This window comes from Perognathus longimembris, chromosome 10 (genome assembly GCF_023159225.1).
Source record: "Perognathus longimembris pacificus isolate PPM17 chromosome 10, ASM2315922v1, whole genome shotgun sequence".
Lineage (NCBI taxonomy): Eukaryota > Metazoa > Chordata > Mammalia > Rodentia > Heteromyidae > Perognathus > Perognathus longimembris.
In genome coordinates this window covers 30,446,362-30,469,775 of record NC_063170.1, presented here as the reverse complement: position 1 = coordinate 30,469,775, position 23,414 = coordinate 30,446,362, and the positions used below count along the sequence as shown (strand labels likewise).

Genomic DNA, 23,414 nt, shown 5'->3' with positions numbered 1-23,414 from the left:
AAAGATTATCCAAGTAACTGATGGTTTTGCTGTCAAGTTTTATCTCTTCTTAAAACCACTCCTATAAGACCAATGTAATATTCATTTCAAAACTGAATGAATATAAAACATGTAAGAATTATAGAGTAATCAGTTTGATGAACATAGATGCAAAATTTTTCAATAAAATTCTTTCAAATCAAATTCAGTAACACATTCCAAGGAGTATACAGAATAGTCAAGTTGGTTTTTATTACAAATGTACTAATGATCATTCATCATGAGCAAATGAATTCATGTAATACCATACATGGAGAGAATAATGACAAATATTATGTGATCATCTTCTTTTCTGTAACAAAAATTCATCAATCAAAATTCAACATTATTGGGTGATAACATTTTTGAAGAAACAAAGCATGGAAGAATATCTCATTGTAATAAAGGCTATGTTTGACAAACATAGCTACATCAGCCTAAGTAAAGGAAACCGAAATTATTTCCTCTACAGTCAGGAATAAGATAATAATGGCCAATCTTCCACTGTCATTAAATATACTATAGTAGTTGCCTCCCAGAAAAATAAACTGAGAAAAAGTATAAAGATTCAAAAAGCAAAAGAAGTCAAATTATTCTATTTGGAGATAATTTGTTGCTATGCATAAAAGATACTGAATATTCATCAAGATATTCTATGAATGGATAAGCATTTGGGCAATGTATAAACATATAGAATCAATATACAAAATTAATGGCTTTCTACATGTGAGGAATGAACTGACTGAGAGAGAAATCAGGAAAATTATCCTATAGGCAATAGCCTGATAAAGAAATAATTCTCTGCACATCACCTTTATAATAACAAAATTTTTAAAAAGAGATACTTTCAAAATAATCTAGGGCATGAAGGAGATTTATAATTAAAAGCATAAGCCTTTGAAAAAGAGTAATTTAAAATTACCTAGCAGAGAAAAAGACTTCTCATGTTCATGATGTGGCACAGGTAATATTGTGAAAGTGTACATACAGCATCAAATCAGCCCAAGATTGAATATGATACCTATTGAACAACAAATGCTATTCATTGTGGAAATAGAACCCCATTCTAAATTTCATATAGAAGCATGAAAGATCTTGAATAATGAAAATAATCCTAAACAAAAAAGAAACACTGAAGGTATCACAAAGCCAGATTTCAAAACACACTATCAACTCATAGTAACAATAGTAGACATGAAGATCAATGAAACAGAATAGAAGATAAAACCACAAAATGGCAGGCATCTATTATTTGTATAGCCTCTTCAATGAATCGTGATCAGCAAGAGACTCAAACTAGTCCTCTATCTCTCACTGTGCACAAAAATCAATCCTAAATGATCAAAGAGCTTAATTTTAAATCTGAGACTTTGAAACTAATTACAGAAAATCTTAGGTACATTTCTAGAATACACAAGCCCAAGTAATTATTTTCTGAACAGATCTCAAACTTCCAAGAAAATAACAAGAATTAACAAACGAAAATAAATCAAATTTCAAAGTTTATTATCACATGAAGCAAACAATTACTAGGACAAAGAGATAAATCATATAATCAGAAAAAAAAACCAATTATTTGGTGGATAAAGGATTAATGCCCAGAATACACAAAGAGTTTAAAAAATGAATAGTAAAATAATATATAACCCAGGTAGACATAGTGTCTCATATCTGTAATTCTAGGTACTCAGATATCTAATACCTGGAGGAGTAGATGTCAAAGCAAACTGGACAGAAAAGTCTGTAAGACAATAATAGCAATTAGCCTACAAAGCTCCAAACTGGAAACCTGGCCTAAGAGGTCGAGTGCCAGCTATGAGCAATGAAATGAAGCAAGACCATGAGACCTCTGAGTTGAACACCTGGTACTGGCATAATATAAAAAAACAGCAAAGAAATGGCCCATATAATAAATTTGCAACTAAATTAAGATGTTTTAGTAAAGAAATACAAATGGCTAAGAGATACTTAAACAAACAATCAACACCCCTGCCCACCAAGAAAATGCTACACTAAGATTCTATTTCATCTCGATAAAGGTACAAACAACAAATGTGGGGGAGGAACTACTGGAAAAGTAACTCCCATACACTCCTGGTGGGGATGTAAAGTCGTGCAATCATTATGGAAATTAGTATGGATGATCTTTAAAAATAATGAGACCATGCATGATTATATATCCAAAGGAGTGTGAATCAATATTAAGAATATTTTCTATGCATTTATGTCAATTTGCTTATAATAACCAAATTACAGAATGACTGAGGTGCCCAACAATTCATTAGTGGATACAGTGCAGTACAAATGGACTGCTGATCATCCACAAAGAAAATGAAATTGTACTATTTGTATGAAAGTAGACAGAAATGGGGATCATGATGAGTATGCAAATCTGTGCTCAAAATGCCAAATGCCATATACTGTCACTCATTTTAAACTTTGGGATTGTTTAGGAGGGCAAGGTGGAGGAAGAGGGAAAGAGAATGATGGAGGATGTACAATATCAAGGTTTAATGTATCTACATATGTAGAAGACATAAGGAATCTCAGTGCAAGCGGTTGAATCATGGGGATTGAAGGGATACAGAAAGAGCAATAGAGGAGTTTACTGTTCTTAATGTATGTGCACATATGAAACACCATGACAAACTACATTGTGCAATTACTCTATAATAAAGAAAACGAATGGCAGAAGATTAAAATAGATACCTAGGCAGTTATAGGAGGAGAACTAATGGAGGAGGGATTACAGTTTAAGTACATTATATGCACACTCTCACCATTTTTTAAGAAGGTGAGAGTAGAGATGGAGGAGTAAAGGGGGTGTTGAATTGCATAGTGGTGCATTATATGCAATTATGTAGTCATAGTGAATATAATAAATTAAAAGCAAATATGTAAATAATTTAGCTTAATTTATAATGAGAAAAATAAATTATTTTCTTTATGCTGAAAGATTTCTAATCTTTGTAGGTTTTTGTCATTTTACAATAACGTTTTGTATACATTTTAAAAATTAATTAATTTCTTAATGTTTTTTTAGAGATGATATACAGTGGGGTTACATTTACATATATTGGGTGATAAGTACATTCATTTCCTTTTGCTTAGTATCAGCTGTTTCCTCCTTTTCTCTCATTCCCTTCCTACCACCTGAGCCCATGCGTTGCTTGGCTCACTTTTATCAATTTCAGGTGCAGCTGATCAGTTATTTGGCTTCACTTTTTCATCTGCTTTCAACTGATTCTGTGTCCTGCCTGCACCTTCCCTCAGATGTGTGTGTGTGTGTGTGTGTGTGTGTGTGTGTGTGTGTGTGTGATATGAGGTAAAGAATATATGAGGAAAAAGCAATATGACAAATTGAGATGAGATCTTTTGTTTCCTTATCTTTGGGATTCTTTTCAGTGTGTGTATTATTTTATATACATATGAAGAGGTGCTTGAGTCTACTCGGTGCCTTTCTTCCGAGACTGTCCTCTTTTGGTCTCACTGTGTCTGGGTATCTTAAGTTCTGTATACGATGTCATATCTCCTTGTGTTTTAAATCTAACACCTGCATATCAGAGAGAACACACACTGTTTGTCTTTCTTATCATAGGTTACCTCACTCAACATTATCTGCTCTAGCTCTATCCATTTCTCTGCAAATGCCATTATTTTATCCTTTCTAATGGCTCTGTAATATCCTATTACATGTAGGTAGCACATTTTTGATCCATTCATCTGAAGTAAGGCATCTGGGTTGTTTCCATATCATAGCTATTGTGAACAGTGTACCAATGAGCATGAATGTGCAGGAGTCCTTGTCGTATCCTGATTCATGATGCTAAGGATAGATGCCTAGGAGTGGTATGGCTTGGTCATAGAGTATGTCTATGTTTAATTTTATGAGGCAGCTCTGGACTGCTTTCCAGAGTCGTTGTATTAGTTTACATTACCACCAGCAGTACAATATGGTTCTTCTTTCTTCACATTCCCATCATTGTATATTATTGACTTAGTTGATTTATAGCTTCTTGATTCAGTTTGGGCAATTTATATTTCTCTAGAAATTCATCCATTTCCATTAGGTTTTCCTTTCTTAGTGAGTATAGATTTTAGAAATAGTTCTTTATGATGATTTGGATATCTTGAGTATTTGTTATAATTTTCCTGTGGCATTCTTGATCTTATTGATTCTTTTTTTCATTAATCTTGCAAGAGGTCTATTAAGTTTATTCCTTAAAAACAGCTTTTGTTTTATTAATGTTATGTATAGTTTTTTTAATCTATCTGGCTGATTTCTACTGTAATCTTTGTTATATCTCTACATCTAGTAGCTTTAGATTTAATTTTTTCTTCCTTTTCTAGCAGTTTTAATTGCATCATGACAATATTTACTTGAGATGCTTCTTTTTTCTTTTTTTTTTTTGACAGTCCTGGGGCTGGAAGTCAGGGCCTGAGCACTGTCCCTGGCTTCTTTTTGCTCAAGCATAACACTTTATCACTTGAGCCACATCGCCTTTTCTGGCTTTTTTTTTTCTATATATGTGGTGTTGAGGAATCAAACCCAGGGTGAGCACTTTACCAGCCCTTCTTATTTCTTTATGTTTTTGCTTAGGGCTATGGACTTTCACCCTCATCACTGCTTTTCATGTATCCCATAGGTTCTGGTGTGATGTATTTTATTTTCATTGAATTGTAAGGACTTTCTAATTTCTTCTTTAATTTGTTCTGTGACTTGCCTGTTATTTAATAGTGTACTGTTCAGCCTCCATTTTTTTTTAGTAATTTCTGAAGTATGCTCTGCTTTTAAGAACTAGTTTGATTCCAATATTTTTCAGATAGGATGCAAGAGATTATGTCAGTTCTCTTGTATTTGCTTAGGTTCTTTGTGTGAAGTGTATTATCTATTCTAGAAAATGTTCCATGGGCTTCTGGAAGGAAGACTCTGTAGATGTCTGTTAAGTTCATTTGGGCTGTGGTGTCATTTAGTTTAGAAGCTTCTTTGCTTATCCTCTGTTTGGTTGACCTGTCCTTTGGTAAGTGTGGGGTATTAAAATCTCCCAATACTATTGCATTTGGGTCTATTTTGTTCTGTAAGTCTAAGAGTATTTGTTTAACATATTTAGGTTCTCCATTGTTTGGTGAATATAATTTGATTATTTATATCTTCTGTGAAGGGGAAATCTGCAAATGCCATTATTTTATCCTTTCTAATGGCTCTGTAATATTCCATTTCATATAGGTAGCACGTTTTTTGATCCATTCATCTGCAGTATGCATCACCTAGATTGTTCCATATCATAGTTATTGTGAACAGTGTAGCAATGAGCATGAATGTGCAGGTGTCCTTGTCATATCCTGATTTCCTCTTCACAGAATGTTCTCTTTATTAATACTTAATAAGCTAGTCATTTGTACTGATTCTAGTGAGAATATCAATATGGATACTCCTGCATTCTTGTTGGGTGCATTTACATGGACGATCTTTTTCCATGCCTTCAGTCAGAGTTTGTTTTTATCTTTGGATCTGAGATGGGTCTCTTGGAGACAACAAATGGTGGATGGATCTTGTTTTCTGATCCAATCTGCAGTTCTTTCTCTTATGATTGGAGATTTCAGTCTATTAATGTTTAGGGTTATTAGAAAGAGATGTGTTATGTTTCCTGCCATTTTCTTTCCTTTCTATATTTTATTTCTTTCCTTTACATGTGTTTACTAAATTGATCTTCTAGTGGTTCCTGTCCACTGTTGTTCCCTGATCTTGATTATTTCCTTCACATTGTATTCCTCCTTTTAGCATTTTTTATACTGCTGCATTAGTGTTCATATATTTCTTTAATTTTTGTTTGTCATGAAAGGTTTAGATCCACTCTGTATTTAATTCCTAATTAAGGATATTGAGTACACTGTTGTGAAGAAATTTCTCAGTTACAAGGATCATTACTTATCTATTTTTTGCTTTCATTTCCTATGGATTTAGTTTTAAAACAAACTTAGCTGTGCTGCTTATTTATTCCCCTTATGTTTTATTGATATTTTCATAGTTCTAGGTCTTAAATTAAGCACTAGGGTTCCTTGACACAGGTCAAAATTTCCTAACTAAAGACCCAGAATCACAACAAATCAAAGACTGGTAAATGGGATTGGATCAAACTGAAGAGCTTCTGCATGGCAAAGAGAGGATATAGCTAACAAGGTAAATAGAAAGCCCAGAGAATGGGAGAAGATCTTTCCCAGCTATGCCTCAGATAAGGGCCTCATATAAAAAGTATACTTAGAGCTCAAAAATTTCTGGCCCAATATTCCTAAAAGCAAGAACAGACAAGGTGTAAAGAGAGACTTTTTATTTTCTAAGAGGATAAGCCTCCATATGACCAGAGATGTGCCTTACCCAAGTATCCAGCAACTAAGAGTAATAAAATAAGAACAGGCATTCTGATATGTCCTTGGCTCTGAAAAGCTCAGGTTTTCTCCCTATGCCTCACCTCCATCCTTTTAATACCAAGAATCTGTGCTTCAATTTGTTAAATATTTATTGAATCCCTTGATTTAAATACACTTGAATTTCACCCAATGGCTTTCTCTTCAATGGAGCTATTCCACCATCCATTTAAGGGGCATCTTGGAATGTAATTAGTTAATCTCAAAAATAATATCTGGCTATAAAATGAAATTTTCAATATTAGTTGAAAAGATGATAAAATACCATCTGTTAAAATATGCAAAATAAACAATGGATGAAAGATTTTCTTAGATTAATGGCTGGATGAGACTTTTGTGCTGCTCTTGGGGTTTGAACTCAAAGCTCTTGGAACTTTCTTGAGCTTTTGTGCTCAAGGATAGTACTCCATCACTTGAGCCCCAGATCCACTTCCGGTTTTCTGTTAGTTAATTGAAGGTCAGAGGAGTGATGTTCTTTTCGACCTTGGTTGGCTTTGAAACTCCATCCTCAGAGCTTCCTGAGTAGCAAAGATTATAAGTGTGAACAACCAACACCTGGTGAAAATATATTTTGCAGTTTTACATCAACTCCTTCAAAATGTCCATAGGAAATTAATTGGAAATTGCAAGCCTTGAAAAAACTCAAATGGACCAACTGTAATAGATAAACAAATTAGACTAGTCTAAGTCATAAAATCGATGTCAGAAAACAATATTATTTGAAAAAAGAGCCATAAAAACAGACAAAGCTTTTAGAACAAAATAAAGAGAAGAAACTCATTAATGCTTGTGGAAAAAATCAGGTGGTATATGTTGAGAATCACATCCTCAAAACATTATACTATAGCCTAGTAAGAGCTGTGGGATTTATGGCATTTAATTAGAATTCCATTCTTTTCTCCTCCTCTTATGAATGATCTTAGAAACAGAACAGATAGTCAACAGATACACACAGTTCTTATTAAAATGTCAACACTGTACCATAGAGTTTCTCATTCCGAATGGATTCAAGGAAAGGCAAGTTAACTGGTGACTCCTATCAAATGTTTTTGCTTTTGTGCTGTGTTATAGAGTCTATCTCAGATTAATGTGGCACAAAAGAGGTCTCAGAGGACCAGTTGCAAAGTTAAAGTCGAGTCCTCGATCTCAGGCCAAGATCTCAGTGAGAATATCTAAAACGACCATTAAATATAATGTAAAACAACACTAGAAACAAACACAGGATAGTAAACTTTAAAATTTATGTGGAGTAGGCAAGTAAAAAAGAAAAAATTATGAAAAGAGATAGAAACTCTAGATACACATAAGCAATAAAAATGAGAATGCTCATAGAGGTGCAATAATTAGTGTATCTCTGCACTGCGTTATTGAGTAAAATTTGACAAATGTACCAAGAGAATAGAAGATTGGAAGTGTATTAACATAATTATCCTCAGCTGAATAAAGTCAATACAATATAGGAAATACAGTCTTATCAACAAATAATAGAACTGTACTTGGACATCACTTATGAAAGGTGAGTTTAAGGAAAAAAAATATACTTCTTATTTAAAATATCCTCTCAAATGTGGACCTAATCCCTAAAATTATAACCTTCAGTGTTCCTTGGAGGATCTCCCACAGAATTAATCAGCCCAGACAGTCCAACCTCCAAGTTCTGTTTTTACAGTTTTGTATATCAACCTATCCACTCCAAATCCCAGGTTTGCCAGAATCATGAAGCCTTTAACTCATATATATGTTGTATATGTATGGATCATTTATTCTGCAATGTATTACCCACTCATTTATTGTTTTGTGTATTGTAATCAATATTTATCTAGCTCATTTTACACAGCACTTATCTATAAATGCTGTCATTGAGTTTCTCAGGATATTCTAGCACAGTACACATGAAAAAAATTATATCTTTGTTCTATATAGCCAAGAAAAAATACATAAAAATATTTCATAATGTAACAATGTGTTTCTCTGACCTCATAGCCTAATACATTGACCATGTCAGTAATAACTCAAGACAAATAAACAGTTGAACCTCTTTGATTTTGGTCGTGTTGTAAATTTTCCCTGACCTATTTTTTTCATTAAGACATAAAGTCTATTGAAAAAAATTAAGAAAACTATCTGACACTTACAGCATATCCATAGAAGGACATCTTGACATTATTGGATGGAATAATGGCTCTCTAGTGCAAGCTTCAGGAAACTAGAATTCAATTCTGGTTTGCTATATACCTAAAACTGCTCTTAAACCGTAGCACATACATATACAGAAAATGTAAATAATACTAATGCAAACCAAAAGAACACACTGAGACTTTTATTAAGAGGAAAATATATCTTAGAATGAATAATGTTAAAAAAAACAGAGATGGTCATGCATTTTGAAAATTATGATCAAGGTTGCAAATCATGTCTACAATTCTGGAACTAAAATACCTGGAAATAAGGAGGTGTATGCTTGAATAAAAGCTAAAAATAAATTCCATTGTGTATATGTAAGGAAATGGGAGGACTTGGAAAAAATCATACTAAGCGAAGTGAGCCAGACCCAAAGAAACAAGGACTCTATGGTTTCCCTCATAAGGAATAATTCGTAAATGTTTACGTTAGTCATAGCAGAAGATCACAATAGCCCAATAGCCATGCCTGTATGAACACATAAGATGATGCTAAGAGAAATGAACTCTACGTTATGGAAACAAATGTTATATCGTTGTTGTAATTATTTTCAACATGCCATGTGAAACCATACCCTATTTTTGGTTGTTGATTTTTCCTCTCGTATTCCCTTCCCGTGGTTTTACCCTGCTATCGCTGTATCAGATCTTAGTACCCTGGATAAGGTAGATACATGTATTAAAACTAGGGAAGAGAAAGGGAATAACAAACTCTAGAAACAAAGGATAAAAAGACAAACAATTCCAAAAGCAATACTTACAAAACCATCTGATGTAAACCAACTGTACAACTCATTGGGAGGAGGGAGCGGGTAAGGGGGGATAGGGAAGTTGGGGAAAAATGAGGAGATAACACATTGGATAAGAAATATACTCACTGCCTTACATATGAAACTGTAAACCTCTGTACTTTACTTTGACAATACAAAAGGGGAAAAAATCTTAAAATGTTAAAAGTTTATAAGACCTGAAGCTCAACAGAAAACTTTGCAATTAGTGGTATACAAAGGTCATCACAGATAATTAACAGGACATTCACAGTTACACAGTACCCTTGACCCGATGTCAAAAATAACCAAAGCCAAGAGGATTGGAAGCATGACTGAAATTGAAGAGTACCAGCCTAGAAAATATGAGGTACTGAGTATGACCCTAGCATACGCCCCAAAAAAGGATACATTGAGATAATGTAAAATTATAATTATGTAAATCCCTAATCATATGGAATTAAAAATGTAGAAGAAAACTTGAAGATGGAAAAATAGAAAAAAAGATAGAAATTAACTTTCAATGGTGTGCAAAAATATCTTCCAAGTGAAGCTATAATCTTATTTTAAAACAAGTTTCAATAAATTTGAAATGCTGAAGCTACAAAAACTCGTGTACATATGCATGGACATATAAATACACACATGCATGTGCATACACATAAATATATATATACATATATTAACATAGCATTATTATTTTTAGGTATGTAACCTATAAACAAATTAAATAAGTCTCACCAGATGGAGGTATAAAGAGATTTAAACAAATATAGTTAAATAATAGTAATAAAAAGAAGCATTATTAATACATGTAATATATAATAAATAATATGTTAAACATACAGAATTAATATGTATAAAAGCTACATATTACCTGATTTTATTTATAGAAGTTAAAAAACACACAACTATGAATTCTAATAGAATATATATACATATACATATATACATATACATACACATATATATGTACTTTTTTCCAATTTTTATTATCAAACTGATGTACAGAGAGGTTACAGTTTCATATGTTAGGCATTGGAAACATTTCTTGTACTATTTTTTACCTTGTCCCTCATACCCCCTTTCCCCCGTCCCCCTTTCAGTTCCCCCCCCGTGAGGTGTTCAGTTCACTTACACCAAACAGTTTTGCAAATGTTGCTTTTGAAGTTATTTGTCTTTTTTTACCCTGTGTCTCTCAATTTTGGTATTCCCTTTCAATTTCCTAGTTCCAATACCAATATACACGGTTTCCAATATACTCAGATAAGATTACAGAAATAGTGTAGGTACAACCACAGGAAGGTGATACAAGAACATCATTAATAATTGAAGCTACAGATACACATTGGACATTGAAAGTATTTACAACTGTGATATAACAATTGTCTCCATAACATGGAGTTCATTTCACTTAGCATCATCTCATGTGTTCATAAGGGTATAGCTATTGGGCCTTGTGATGCTCTGCTATGACTTGCCTAAACCTGTACTAATTATTCCCAATAAGGGAGACCATAGAGTTCATGTTTCTTTGGTTCTGGCTCACTTCACTTAGTATAATTTTTTCCAAGTCCTTTCATTTCCTTACAAATGGGACAAAGTCATTCTTTCTGATAGAGGCATAAAATTCCATTGTGTATATGTACCACATTTTCCTGATCAATTCGTCTACTGAGGGGCATTTGGGTTGGTTCCAGATTCTCTCTATGACAAATTGTGCTGTGATGAACATTGTTGTGCTGGTGGCATTTCTGTGTTTTTGTTTGTGGTCTTTTGGATAGATACCCAAAAGTGGGGTTGCTGGGTCATAGGGGAGTTCTATATTGAGCCTTCTGAGGAATCTCCATACTGCTTGCCATAGTGGCTGAACCAGTTTACATTCCCACCAACAATGAAGCAGGGTTCCCTTTTGGCCACATCCCCTCCAACAATTGTTATTGTTAGTTTTCTTGATATATAACATTCTTACTGGGGTGAGATGGAATCTCAATGTTGTATTGATTTGCATTTCCTTTATGGCCAGTGATGTAGAGCATTTTTTCATATGTCTCTTGGCCATTCTCAATTCCTCATCAGAGAAGTCTCTTTATAAGTCTTTAGCCCACATGATGAGGGGGATATTGTGAACCTTTCTTGATCACAATGTGTCGGTGGGATGTCCTATTCTTGTCTGGTCGATTTGGTGTTCTAAATGCTTCTTGTATCTGTATAGGCCTTTCCTTCTGAATATTTGGGAAGTTCTCAGCTAATATTCTGTTAAATAGGTTGCCTATCCCATTAACCTCTTTCTCCAAGTTTTCCTCAATACCTATTATCCTTAAATTGGTCTTCCTGATCGTGTCTTGAATGTCCTGTAGCGATCTGTTTTGTTGATTGGACTGGATTTGTATTGATTTTTTATCTTTCTCCATAGAATCTAAGGAATCTTCAGCTCCCGAAATTCGATGCTCTGCTTCAGTTAGTCGGGACTGTAGGCTAGTTACTTGATTTTGAATCTCTTTTGCTTCTCACTGGTCTTTCCTGATGATTTCCATGTTATTTCTTAGGTCTTGTATGGACTTCTTTACTTCATTAACTTCATTACTTTGGTTTTGAGAGTTGTCTCTCAAATCTTTAAGCTGGTTAGCTATCTTTTCATTTGACTCTTCAAGTTCATTTATCTTTCTATTTGTGGATGCCATGAAATTCTCCATTAATTTTTGCTTTGCCTCCTCACGCTCTAGAATAATTGACTGAAGAGATTCAAACTTTTCATTTATCATGTTTATCAGTAGACTTTGTAGATCTTTTTGGGGGTTCTCTTCTGTTTTTGATTGACTGCTCTGCTTCCTGCTTCTTTTGAGTTGGGGATAGGACTTCATTTTTTGCCATCTTTCTTGTGTTTCTTCTGCCCATTTTAATTGGGGATGCCACCCTACCAGCAACTATGAGCACTGTTTAAGACCCAAAGCAGCCCTTACCAAGCACTGTTGTGTAAATCTTACAAGTTCACAATTATGTACAGTTACCCTGTATAATTGTCTACAAAATTAGATTTGGTGTTCCTAAAGAATACAATTTCAATATAACAACTGATCCTGGGCCCAGTATTCAGTACTTACTTATTTACTGTTACAACCCTATAAGCAATTCTTGTTTTTATATTAAGTTCTTTTAGGACTGGCTTTCTCTATGAACCCCTTTGATTCACTCGTATTAAGCTGGGATACCCTCTATCCAATAACCAGGAGTCATTGGAGACTGGAGGTCCAGGCAGTAAGTCAGGAGGGTAAGTTGGAGGTAGTAACGAGAATAAACTGTATTGGGGAGGGGAGGTGGTGATTTTGGTTTAGTTTTAGTGACGTGGAAGTGTCAATAAAAAGTAGAATCAGTAGCGGGAATGAGGTTGCAATGATAGATAATGGAGAGTTAGCCGAAAACTGTGGAGGTGTTCTTCATAGGAAAGTATGTTTTAAAGAAAGAGAATGCAAAGAGAGAAATAAAGTAAAAATAGTGGGAGACAGATGCACGCAACAGAGAAAAATTATTTTAAAAAGAAAATAAACTAAAAAGGAAAAAATCAGAAAAGGAACAACCCAAACAAACAGAAAAGAAGTAAAAACTTGATAAAACCAACAGGTAAAAATAGAAAACATGGGGAAAAAACAAAACAAAACAAAAAAACAAACAAACAAAAAACCCAACGTTTCCGAATTGAAAAAAAAAAGTTTAAGAAATGTTAAAAAGAGCGGCTGGGGATATGGCCTAGTGGCAAGAGTGCCTGCCTCATATACATGAGGCCCTGGGTTCGATTCCCCAGCACCACATATACAGAAAATGGCCAGAAGTGGCATTGTGGCTCAAGTGGCAGAGTGCTAGCCTTGAGCAAAAAGAAGCTAGGGACAGCGCTCAGGCCCTGAGTCCAAGCCCCAGGACTGGCCAATAAAAAAAAAGAAAAGAAAAGAAATGTTAAAAAGATAACAAAAAAAATGGAGTCTTCTTTGTTTGGGTGGTCTTTCCCCAGTCTCTGGTTTCCTTGTGATGGTCTGCTGTCTATATGCCTGATTGTCTGAGTTTGGCAGAATTCAGCTTGCTCCTCTGTCTACTGCACAGCTGCAGCCTTTAATGCCTGCCTTTGAATAGGCTGTGGGCGGCGCCTCTGGCCTGTTTTACCCAGCTGAGAGTTGCTTGCCTGTGTGAGGCTTGTGCCTCCTGGGTGCGCCGACCTCCTTGGCTATGGAAAGCAGCTCCTTTTTGGGCTGGGAATTGGGCTTCCTCTGTGGCCGGTCCGTTTAACTGTCTCAGGATCCTCTGTCTGCTGTTTCCCTGATGCCGGGAGCTGCTGGCTGCTTTCGCGTTAGATTTAGAGGTTCAGGTGGGCAGGGAGGGGCAGCTCTGGCTGAGCCGTGGCCCAGGACCCGCCTCCCACCTGGGCAGGGGGTGTTCTCCTGGGCGGAGCTGGCTCTCACTGTTCCGTCCCTCTTGCCCTTTTCAAAGATGGCTTCTTTGACCTCACTTTTCCCAGGCCTGCTTAAGTTCCAATCTGGTCTGACCCTATGCCAGTGGCAAAGATGGCGCTTTGCTCTGGCGATGGGGGAAGGGATGCCTTGCCGAAGCTGCTCTGTGGGCGTGAGTGAGAATATCATTCGTGGGGTACTCACGCTTTCTCTGTGATCAGGTCGTCCGGGCTGAGCCGCCGCCTGGTCTCCGCTGTGTGTTTTACCTGCTTGTGGTGCGGGTTGTTTCCAGGTGATTGTAATTATTTCATTCTTAATAACAGTATGTAAGGTTCTTCCTCACCTGCCCAAACATTCCATTATCTTTCATGTCCTTAATGATAGCTAATCTGACCAGGATGAGATGGTAAGTGTTCATTTCAATTAATTTATATAAAATGATGTAGAATATTTCTTCATGTATTTATCAGTGAATTATACTTTTTCCTCAGAACGCTGTTGTTTACTTCATTTCAACTTCCCTTAAATAGATCATTTGATATTTTGCTGTTTAATTTTTTAGCTCTTTGTATATTTTGAGTATTTTTTTTTGCGAGTCCTAGAGTTTGGACTCAGGCTCTGAGCACTGTACCAGCTTCTTTTTGCTCAAGGCTAGCAGTCTATCTCTTGAACCACAGCACCACTTCTGGCTTTTTCTGTTTATGTGGTGCTGAGGAATAAAACTCAGGGCTTCATGCATGCTAGGCAAGGTCTCTACCATTGAGCCATATTCTCAGCCCTTGAGCATTAATGTTTAATCCAACAAATACCTTGCCAAACATTTTCCCATGTTATGACTTGACACATCATTCTGAAATCTTTTAATTGTAAAGGTGATGTACAGAAACTTTATATAAGATCATATTTACATTTCTTGTCAAATATCCTCTCCCTTGTTTTCTCCTGTTTTTCCTCCCACCAACTACTCTGTGGTTCCTCTTCACATTCCCAAATCAGATAAACTATCATACAAAAAAAAAGGTACCAAATCAAAAACAGTGACAACAGGGAGGGAGTAAACTAAAAAGGTGGGGGGAGGAAAAAGAAATAATTGCATACAATACAGAAAACAAAACAAAAACAAACCCTCTGGTTTGTCTATCTTGTAGTTCACTTCAGTTAGCTTCATTTTATAGGTCCTATGTGCATTGCTATTGAGCTATGTGATCCTCTGCTAGAACCATCCTGGACATATTGTAATTATTACAAATGAGAGAAACCAGGCAGCCTACGTTTCTTTGGGTCTCGCTTACTTTATTTAATATAATTTTTCCAAGTTTAAAAATAGTTTGTTGAAGATTAGAAATGCTTGTAAATAGATAAAATCTCATATGCCAATTATTTTTCTTATTTGGTGAGCAATTAAAATATTTATTAGTTGGGTGCCTCACAGGTGCCTCACACCTGTAATCCTATTTAATTAGGAGGCTGAGATCTGGGGATCATGATTCAAAGCCAGCCCAGGCAGAAACATTTATGAGAGTCTTTTCTCCAATTAACCACTGTAAAACCAGAAGTGGTACTATGGCTCAAGTGGTAGAGTAATAGCTTTGAGCTGAATAGCACAAGAACTGCACCCAGGCCCAGAGTTCAAACCTCATGACCAACAAAAATATTTTTTGAGCAAAATAGTAGATTATGTTTGTGCTTCACCTATTTTCTTTATTTTTCCACCATAACTCCAAGGTTTGAGGTCTTGTATGGTATTTTAAAATACACTTTAATTATTTTAAATAATGTGAGAGATGAGGATATTATGTCAGAAGTCTATATGGAGGTGTCTACTATTCTCTGTATCAATTGTTGAAAAAACTTTCTTTTTCGTAATGCACATTTCTTACTCACTTAAGTGTACAGATAGGTATGCTGATTGCTGTGTTTTCTGCTGTATTCAACATTAATTTTCATAATCCATGAAAATAAGAGGCTTTCTAAACTTTAGTATCCTTCATTTGTGTCAAAATTTTGTAGATTTGATCATACTAGTTTTTCTCCTTGATAAGCTTATTTCTAGGTATTGCTAAGTATAGTTTAAATGAGTCTTCCCCTATTTTTCTCATTGTTTTTGACATATAGAAAAGATACTGATTTTACAACATTTAATGTTTGTTTTCTTCAATAAAGTAGTTTATCAAACTAAAGACATTTTTGAGGAAGTCTGTAGGGTATTTGGGGTAATATCACCTACAAAAATTGATAGTTTGGATCATCAACAAAAGAAGCTACAGTTTCACATGGCATGTTGAAAGTAATTACAACAGGGATATAACACTCATTTCCATAAAATGGAGTTCATTTCACTTAGCATTATCTTATGTGTTCATAAGGGTATAGCTGTTGGGCTCTTGTGATCCTCTGCTGTGAACAACCTAAACCTGTGCTAATTATTTCCTATGAGGGAAGCCATAGAGTCCATGTTTCTTTGGGTCTGGCTCACTTCACTTAGTATAATTTTTTCCAAGTTCTTCCATTTCCTTACAAATGGGGCAATGTCATTTTTTCTGATAAAGGCATAAAATTCCATTGTGTATATGCACCACATTTTCCTGCTCCATTCTTCGACTGAGGGGCATCTGGGTTGGTTCAATATTTTAGCTATGACAAATTTTTCTGTGATGAGCATTGTTGTGCTGGTGGCTTTAGTGTGTTCTTGTTTGTGGTTTTCCCGTTGCTATCACTGTATCTCATCTGAGTACCCTGGATAGTGTATATACTGGTATTAGAACAAGGGAAGTGAAGGGGAATATCAAGAGACAAAGGATAAAATGACAACTCCAAAAGCAACACTTGGCAAACAATTTGGTGTAAACCAACTGAACAACTCATGGGGTAGAGGGAAAGGGGGAGCAAGGAGGGGGAGTGAGGGATGAGGTAACAAATAGTACAAGAAATGTACCCATGACCTTACATATGAAACTCTAAACCCTCTGTACATCACGTTGACAATAAATAATAATTATTATTTAAAAAAAATTGGTTCCCCAGGAGGGTTAGGCTTTTGTTCACTATTATATTAAAAAATGAGACCCCAATGTTAATATGTTCTGAAATAATGAAAATTGAGCTTTTATGTTTAAAAATGATAGTTTGAATTTTTTCTTTCCTACTAGTATCAATGTTATTACTTTCTCTCACCTTTTTGCTCTGTCTAAAACGTCTATAATTATATTTAAATGAGTGGAGAAGTACATTCAGTCTTAGATGTTAATTGGATTTTACTCCTCCCATATATACAACATATTTAAGGCAATATTAGCTACATGTTTATCACATGAGTTTTTACTGTACAAAGAGAGGTTTTTTTATTATTAGTTTATGTAAATTTTACTGCAGTGTTGAAATTTATCAGACTTTTTTTGAATAATTTGAGATAATTGTGGGGCTTGTTTTATTGGCTCCATTTGTGGGCTATATGACATTTATCAGTTTACACAGAGACAGTTTTTATCTTGGAATGAGAATTTGAACATCTGTTTAATACATTGTAATTCAGTATGTGAGTATTTTACTGAGAAATTTTGGATCTTTGCTTTTCAGGAAAGTTTATAATTTTCTTTCTGAATTTGTAGATCACCTTATGCATTATGGAAAATTTCAGAATAGTAATTCTTCCAATCCATGAACATGGGAGATATTTTCATTTCCTGGTGTCTTCCTAAATTTCTTTTTTCAAAGTTTTATTGTTTTCATTGAAGTGGTCCTTCAATTCCTTGGTTAGGTTGATTTTTAGGTACTCATTTTTAGGTTGTTGTAAACAAAATTGTCTTCTTGATTTCCTGCTGTATCTTTGAATTACTAGTGTCCAGAAAATCTATTATTTGAAGGAGGAGTGGTTTTATATCTTGCTTAATTTGCAACATTTATCAGCGATTGAATCTTTACAGTGGATTCTAGGATCCTTCAGATATGGGAGCAAATACTCTGAAAGTAGGGATAATTTGACTTCTTGCTCTATTGATGTAAATGTCATGTTTCCCTGATTTCTCATATTTTCTGGATTTCTCTGTTGTGATTAGCTGATTTGAAAACCCTTTATAGAGTTGGCATTTAGATAACTGAAATGAAATTTTCATATCCAGAATAAAGAACAATATTATGTTACTAGTAGGGAACTGGATGGATCTGGAATAAATGTTAAATGGAAAGTATGGCAAATGAAGCAATCAAGGCTCAGAGGGGCAGAAGGTCTGAATTTTCTCTCACATGTGGAAATGAAATTAAATTATAACCATATATGTATGCATGTACACACAACCACACATATAAACAAATGCACTATCATGTTCATGAACTCATATATGCTTTGACTAAACTAGGGTATGTGGGAAAGAATGAATATTGAGAAGCTGAGAAGTGTTGCAGAAACACTTGTGGGTAGACCAAGGGATGGTGAAACTAGAGATGTTGAAATTTAGAGAAACTATGGAGTTCTTACTCTGCACTCATCTGTTTCTTATGAACATAATTATCGGTAAATGTTAGAAGTAGAGTCAGGCCCTTTTGGCTCACTCCTGTAATTCTGGCTATTTTGGAAGCTAAGAATGAAAGGATCATAGTATGAGGCTAGACCATGAAGAAATATACAGTAAAAATAACCATAACAAAAAGGGCTAGAAAAAAACTAACATTTATGCATAATTGGGACAAATGAAGGCATTGGGAACAGATTCAACATATCCAACAAAATAAGAATAGCAAACTTGCCCAATCTCAAGAAAGGGAACCACATCTGATAGAGACATACTGAACTTCTAGCACATAGGTCCAGAATAGACATACGACTAGACACATTGGTATAAAATCTCAGGACTTATAAGATAAAGAACTAATTTTCAAGATAGAAAAGTTAGAGGAAATTTTTTTAGTCTGGCAAAATTAGAATACTGCAGACATTTCCATACAACTCTTAATGCAAGGAGAACCTAGAGTAGTATAACTCAAGATTGGAATGACACAATTGATAATCTAAACAATGTAACCAACAAGCATATTATTCACAATTTAGAGTGAAACTAAAATGTTCCATGAAAAACAAATAGTAAAGAAATTTATGAACACTACAAAGATAATAAAGGGAAGGATACTATGTGAAGCAGACAACCAAAGTAAAAGAAACACGATATCTGAAAAAATAGAATTCTCATTAAAATTCGTACAAAGAGACAAGGAAGGTCATTGCATAATAAAGGGAATGATCCATGAAGAGGAAATAACAGTGGTTAATATCTAAGCATCAAACAATGGAGCATATTAATATGTTAGACAAATACTCTTGGACTTACACAACAAGTTAGATTCAAATATAATAACATCTCTCACCAAAAGACAGCTCAATCAAACAAAATATAAGCAGAGAAGCCTCTGAATTAAATGACACCATTACCAAAATGGACTTACCGAACATCTACAGAATATTCCACTCAGCAATGACCCAATTCACATTCTCAGCAGCCCTTGGAACATTCTCCAAGATAGAAGAAATTAAGAAAGAAATTAGAAAGTTATCACAATTCAAGGGCAAGGAAAACACATCACAGTGGAACACTTGGGTACATCATAAATAGTGCTGAAGGGAAATTTCATAGCTTTAAGTGCACAATAAAGCAAACAGATATAGCTCAAGTAAGTAAATAACCTCATGGTGAAATTAAAATTTCTAGAAAAAAACTGTATCAATTCTAAAAATACTAGATAAAGAAAGATAGCAAAGATTAATGCACCAACAATTTAACTAAAAAACAAAAAATACATAAAATTATTGAAACAAAAATCTGGTTCTTTGAAAATAATAATGAATTTAACAAGCCACTTTTGAGATTAATGAAAAAAAGAGAGGATATTCAAGTCAATTAAATGAGAGAAGCACTACAGGGAATACTACAACAAACATCTTAGAAATTCTAATTATTATAAAGGACTACTTTCAAAACCTATACTCATAAAAGAAGGAAAGCCTAGCAGAAGATGATGAATTTTTAGAAACTAAAAACCTGACTAAACTGATCCAAGAAGATATAAACCACATAAACAACCAAGAAGACCCAATGAGAGAGGGGAAATAATTAGAAGACTTTCAACAAGGAAAATCCCAGGCCTGCATGGATTCAATGCTGAATTATTTAAAGCTTTTAAAGATTAAATAATACCAATACTCCTCAAGCTTTTCCATGAAAGAGAAACAGTGATGATTTTTAAACTCATTCTATGAAGCCTATATCACAGCCATCCAAAATCCAGGTAAGGAGCTAAAGAAAAATAGAACTACAGACAAATTTCTCTGATGAACACAGATGCGAAGCTCCTCAGTTAAAAATTAGCCAAAAGAATCCAGAAACAAATTTTTAAAACTCATATATCTTCTACCTAAAGGCCCCCAAAAACTCTTTCCCCAAGCTCCTAGAGTTGATCAACCACTTTGGCAAAGTAACAGAATACAAAATTATACCACATTGTTATTTTTAATGTAATATGAGAAATTATTTCTTTTTCATTCATTATTCCTCCATGTGGGCTATCCTCTGTTGTCACTGTATTAGATTATGGTACCTGGGTGTTGTAGATAAGTTTATCTCAATTAGGGAAGGGAAGGGCATCATCAAAATTGTGAGACAAAGGATAAAAAGAAAACTAATGCAGCAGTGATACTCACAAGACAATATGTTAAATATTATTGTACAACTCGGGGGCAGGAGAGCATTAGGGAGGAGGGAGGGCTGGAGAACAATGAAGGAGGTAACAAGTTTGAAAAGAAATGAACTCACTACCTTAGATATGAAACTGTAACCTTGACAACAAAATTAAATTTTTAAAAATCAGTAGGGAATCATGAAAACAATTCCAATTAAAACAGCCTCAAAACAGGAAAATATCTAGGAATTAACCTAACCACAGATATGAAAGATCTTTATAGCAAAAGTATAAAAATCTGAAGAAAAAAATAAAAGGAGAAAACCGAAATAACTTCCATGTTTATGGGTAGGTTGAAGGACTATTGTGAAAATGGCCATACTACCAACAATTATATACAAATTCTATGCAATCCCCATCAATATCCCAAAGACATTCTTTACTGAGATAGAAAAAAAATCCAAAAATTAATATGGAACAACAAAATACCTAAAATTGCCAAAGTAAATTCTAGGCAAAAAAGCAATGAGGGCAGTATCACAATACTAGATTACAAACTCTACTACAGAGGTATACTAACAAAAACACAAAAACACTGACTTATAATAGCAAAAACATGAAAATAGACTTGAAGATCGATGAAACAAATTAGAAGACCCAGAAATGAAACCACATATTTAGTCATTTGATATTTGACAAAGTTGTCAAAGATATATTGTGGAAAAAATAGCCTCTTCAACCATTGGTGTTGAGAAAACTGGGAAGCCATATGCAGAAAACCGAAAGTGCATCCTTGCTTGTCACCATGCATTAACATCACTTCAAAATGAATCAAAGATCTCTATGTCAGGCATGAAACTCTGAAACTACTGCAAGAGAGATATTAGAATTCATTTGTACATGCAGGAACTTCCTGAATAGAGGCTTATGGGCACAACAGATAAGAGAGACTCAGCAAATAGGACTACATTAAAATAAAAAGTTTCTGTACAGCTTAGGATACAGTTACTAAACTAGAAAAAGAGCCAACCATTAGGAAAAGATCTTTACCAGCAGTATGCCAAAAAAATGCCTGGTATCCAATATATAAAAGGAGATGGATAAACTAAACTCTTCCAAAACTAATAGACTAAATGGGCAAGAAAATTAAGGCTAGACTTCTCAGAAGAAGAATGGCAGAAAGAAAAACAACAACAACAAACACATGAGGAAGTGCTCATCATCCCTGGCCATAGGATTTCATCTCATCGCAGTTATATTGGCCAACATATTGAATGTGAACAACAATGGATGGTGGAAAGGATTTGGGGGATAAGGAACCCATCTCCACTGCTGATTAGAATGTAAACTAATAAAACAATCTGAAAAGCAGTCTGGAGGTTTCTCAAAAAATTAAACATAGACTTTCCCAACACCCTGGCCATGTCACTCCTAGGCATCTACTCTAAGCACTAGTACTCAGGACATGATAAGGACACTTGCATGTCCATGTCCCTAATTGCACTAGTCACAATAGCCAAGATATGGAAACAACACAGATGTCCCACAATAGATGAGTAGATCCAAAAAACATGGTACCAATATACAATACATATATACACAACCCTCAAAATAGTAAAATAATGTAAATTGCTGGGAAAAGAATGGAACTAGGACAAATCAGGTTAAGTGAAGTAAGCCAAGCTCAGACAGATAAATGGTGTATGCTTTCTCTGTTTTGCAGAAGTTAGAACTAAAAAGCAGTGGTACATGACAAATTATTCAGGACTCTAGATACCCACATACAGTGAGAAAAACACAAAATTACAATACCCAAATGCTTTTTCATATGTATATGTACATACTGAAGTCTAAGGAAGAAGAGTAAAAAAGAACCTCAGTGGAGCACACTGGACATGATGAAAGTGAACTATACCGTTCATGGATAGAGATGGGAGGGAGGGCATGGAAGGGAATAAGGTTACAGATGAACCTGTACAAAATAAAATGCACTTATTACCTGACTCATGTAAATGTATCCTCTCTGTATATCACCTCTATAATAGCAACACAATAGATTATTAATTGAAAAGAAGGGAGCAACAGACAAGATCAAAAAACAATATTCAACCATTTGCTACCATCAAGAAGTATATCTCATGGTCAAAGATAAGAACAGCTTCCAAGTGAAGGAATAGAAAAAGATTATTCATGTAAATGAGTTTGCAAGTAGGCAGGACTAGCCACATGGCTATCTGATAAAAATAAACTTCATAAATCAACAAGAAGAGACAAAAAGGCCACTACCATAAAGATGAAATTACAGTGGTCAATATTTATGTGCCAAACCATGGAGCAGTTAAATGCAGTGAAAAATACTCTTAGAGTTACAAAAGCTGATACAGCTTGATAAAATAGTACAGACTGTAACACACATTCTCACCAAAGGACAGGTCATCCAAAAGATCAGCCAAAAAAAGTTTCTGAATTAAAGGTATATCTAGTCCAAATGGACTAAACATACATCTATAAAGTATTTCACCCAGCAAGCACAAAAGTCACATTCTTCTTATCAGCACACAAAACTTTCTCAAAAAGAAGCCTGAGAAAATGCAAAATGACTGAGATAATGTCTTGCATGCTATATAATTACAACAGAACTGAACTAGATCTCAACAGCCAAATATACTGTAGAAAACATTCAATTGAATAACATATTGGTTACTAAAGAAATTAAGGATATAATAAGAAATTCAATGACAATAAACACACATCATAAAAGAAACTTGGGATAGAGAAAAATCAGTTTTGAGAGGGAAGTTCTTAGCTCTATATCCACAGAAAGAGCTCAGTTAAATAAACTTATGATGCAGGTAAATCTTCTAGAAAAACAAGAACTTCTATAAAGGATTAGTGTTGGACCCGAGTAACTGCAACAG

The 23,414-nt window shown here is 34.7% G+C and overlaps 1 protein-coding gene across 1 annotated transcript in view; it reads right to left on the bottom strand.

The window, feature by feature from the left end:
* LOC125357906 (olfactory receptor 4K2-like) overlaps positions 1 to 23,414 on the bottom strand; it is a 64,066-nt gene that overhangs the window by 31,690 nt on the left and 8,962 nt on the right. The window lies entirely within an intron of this gene.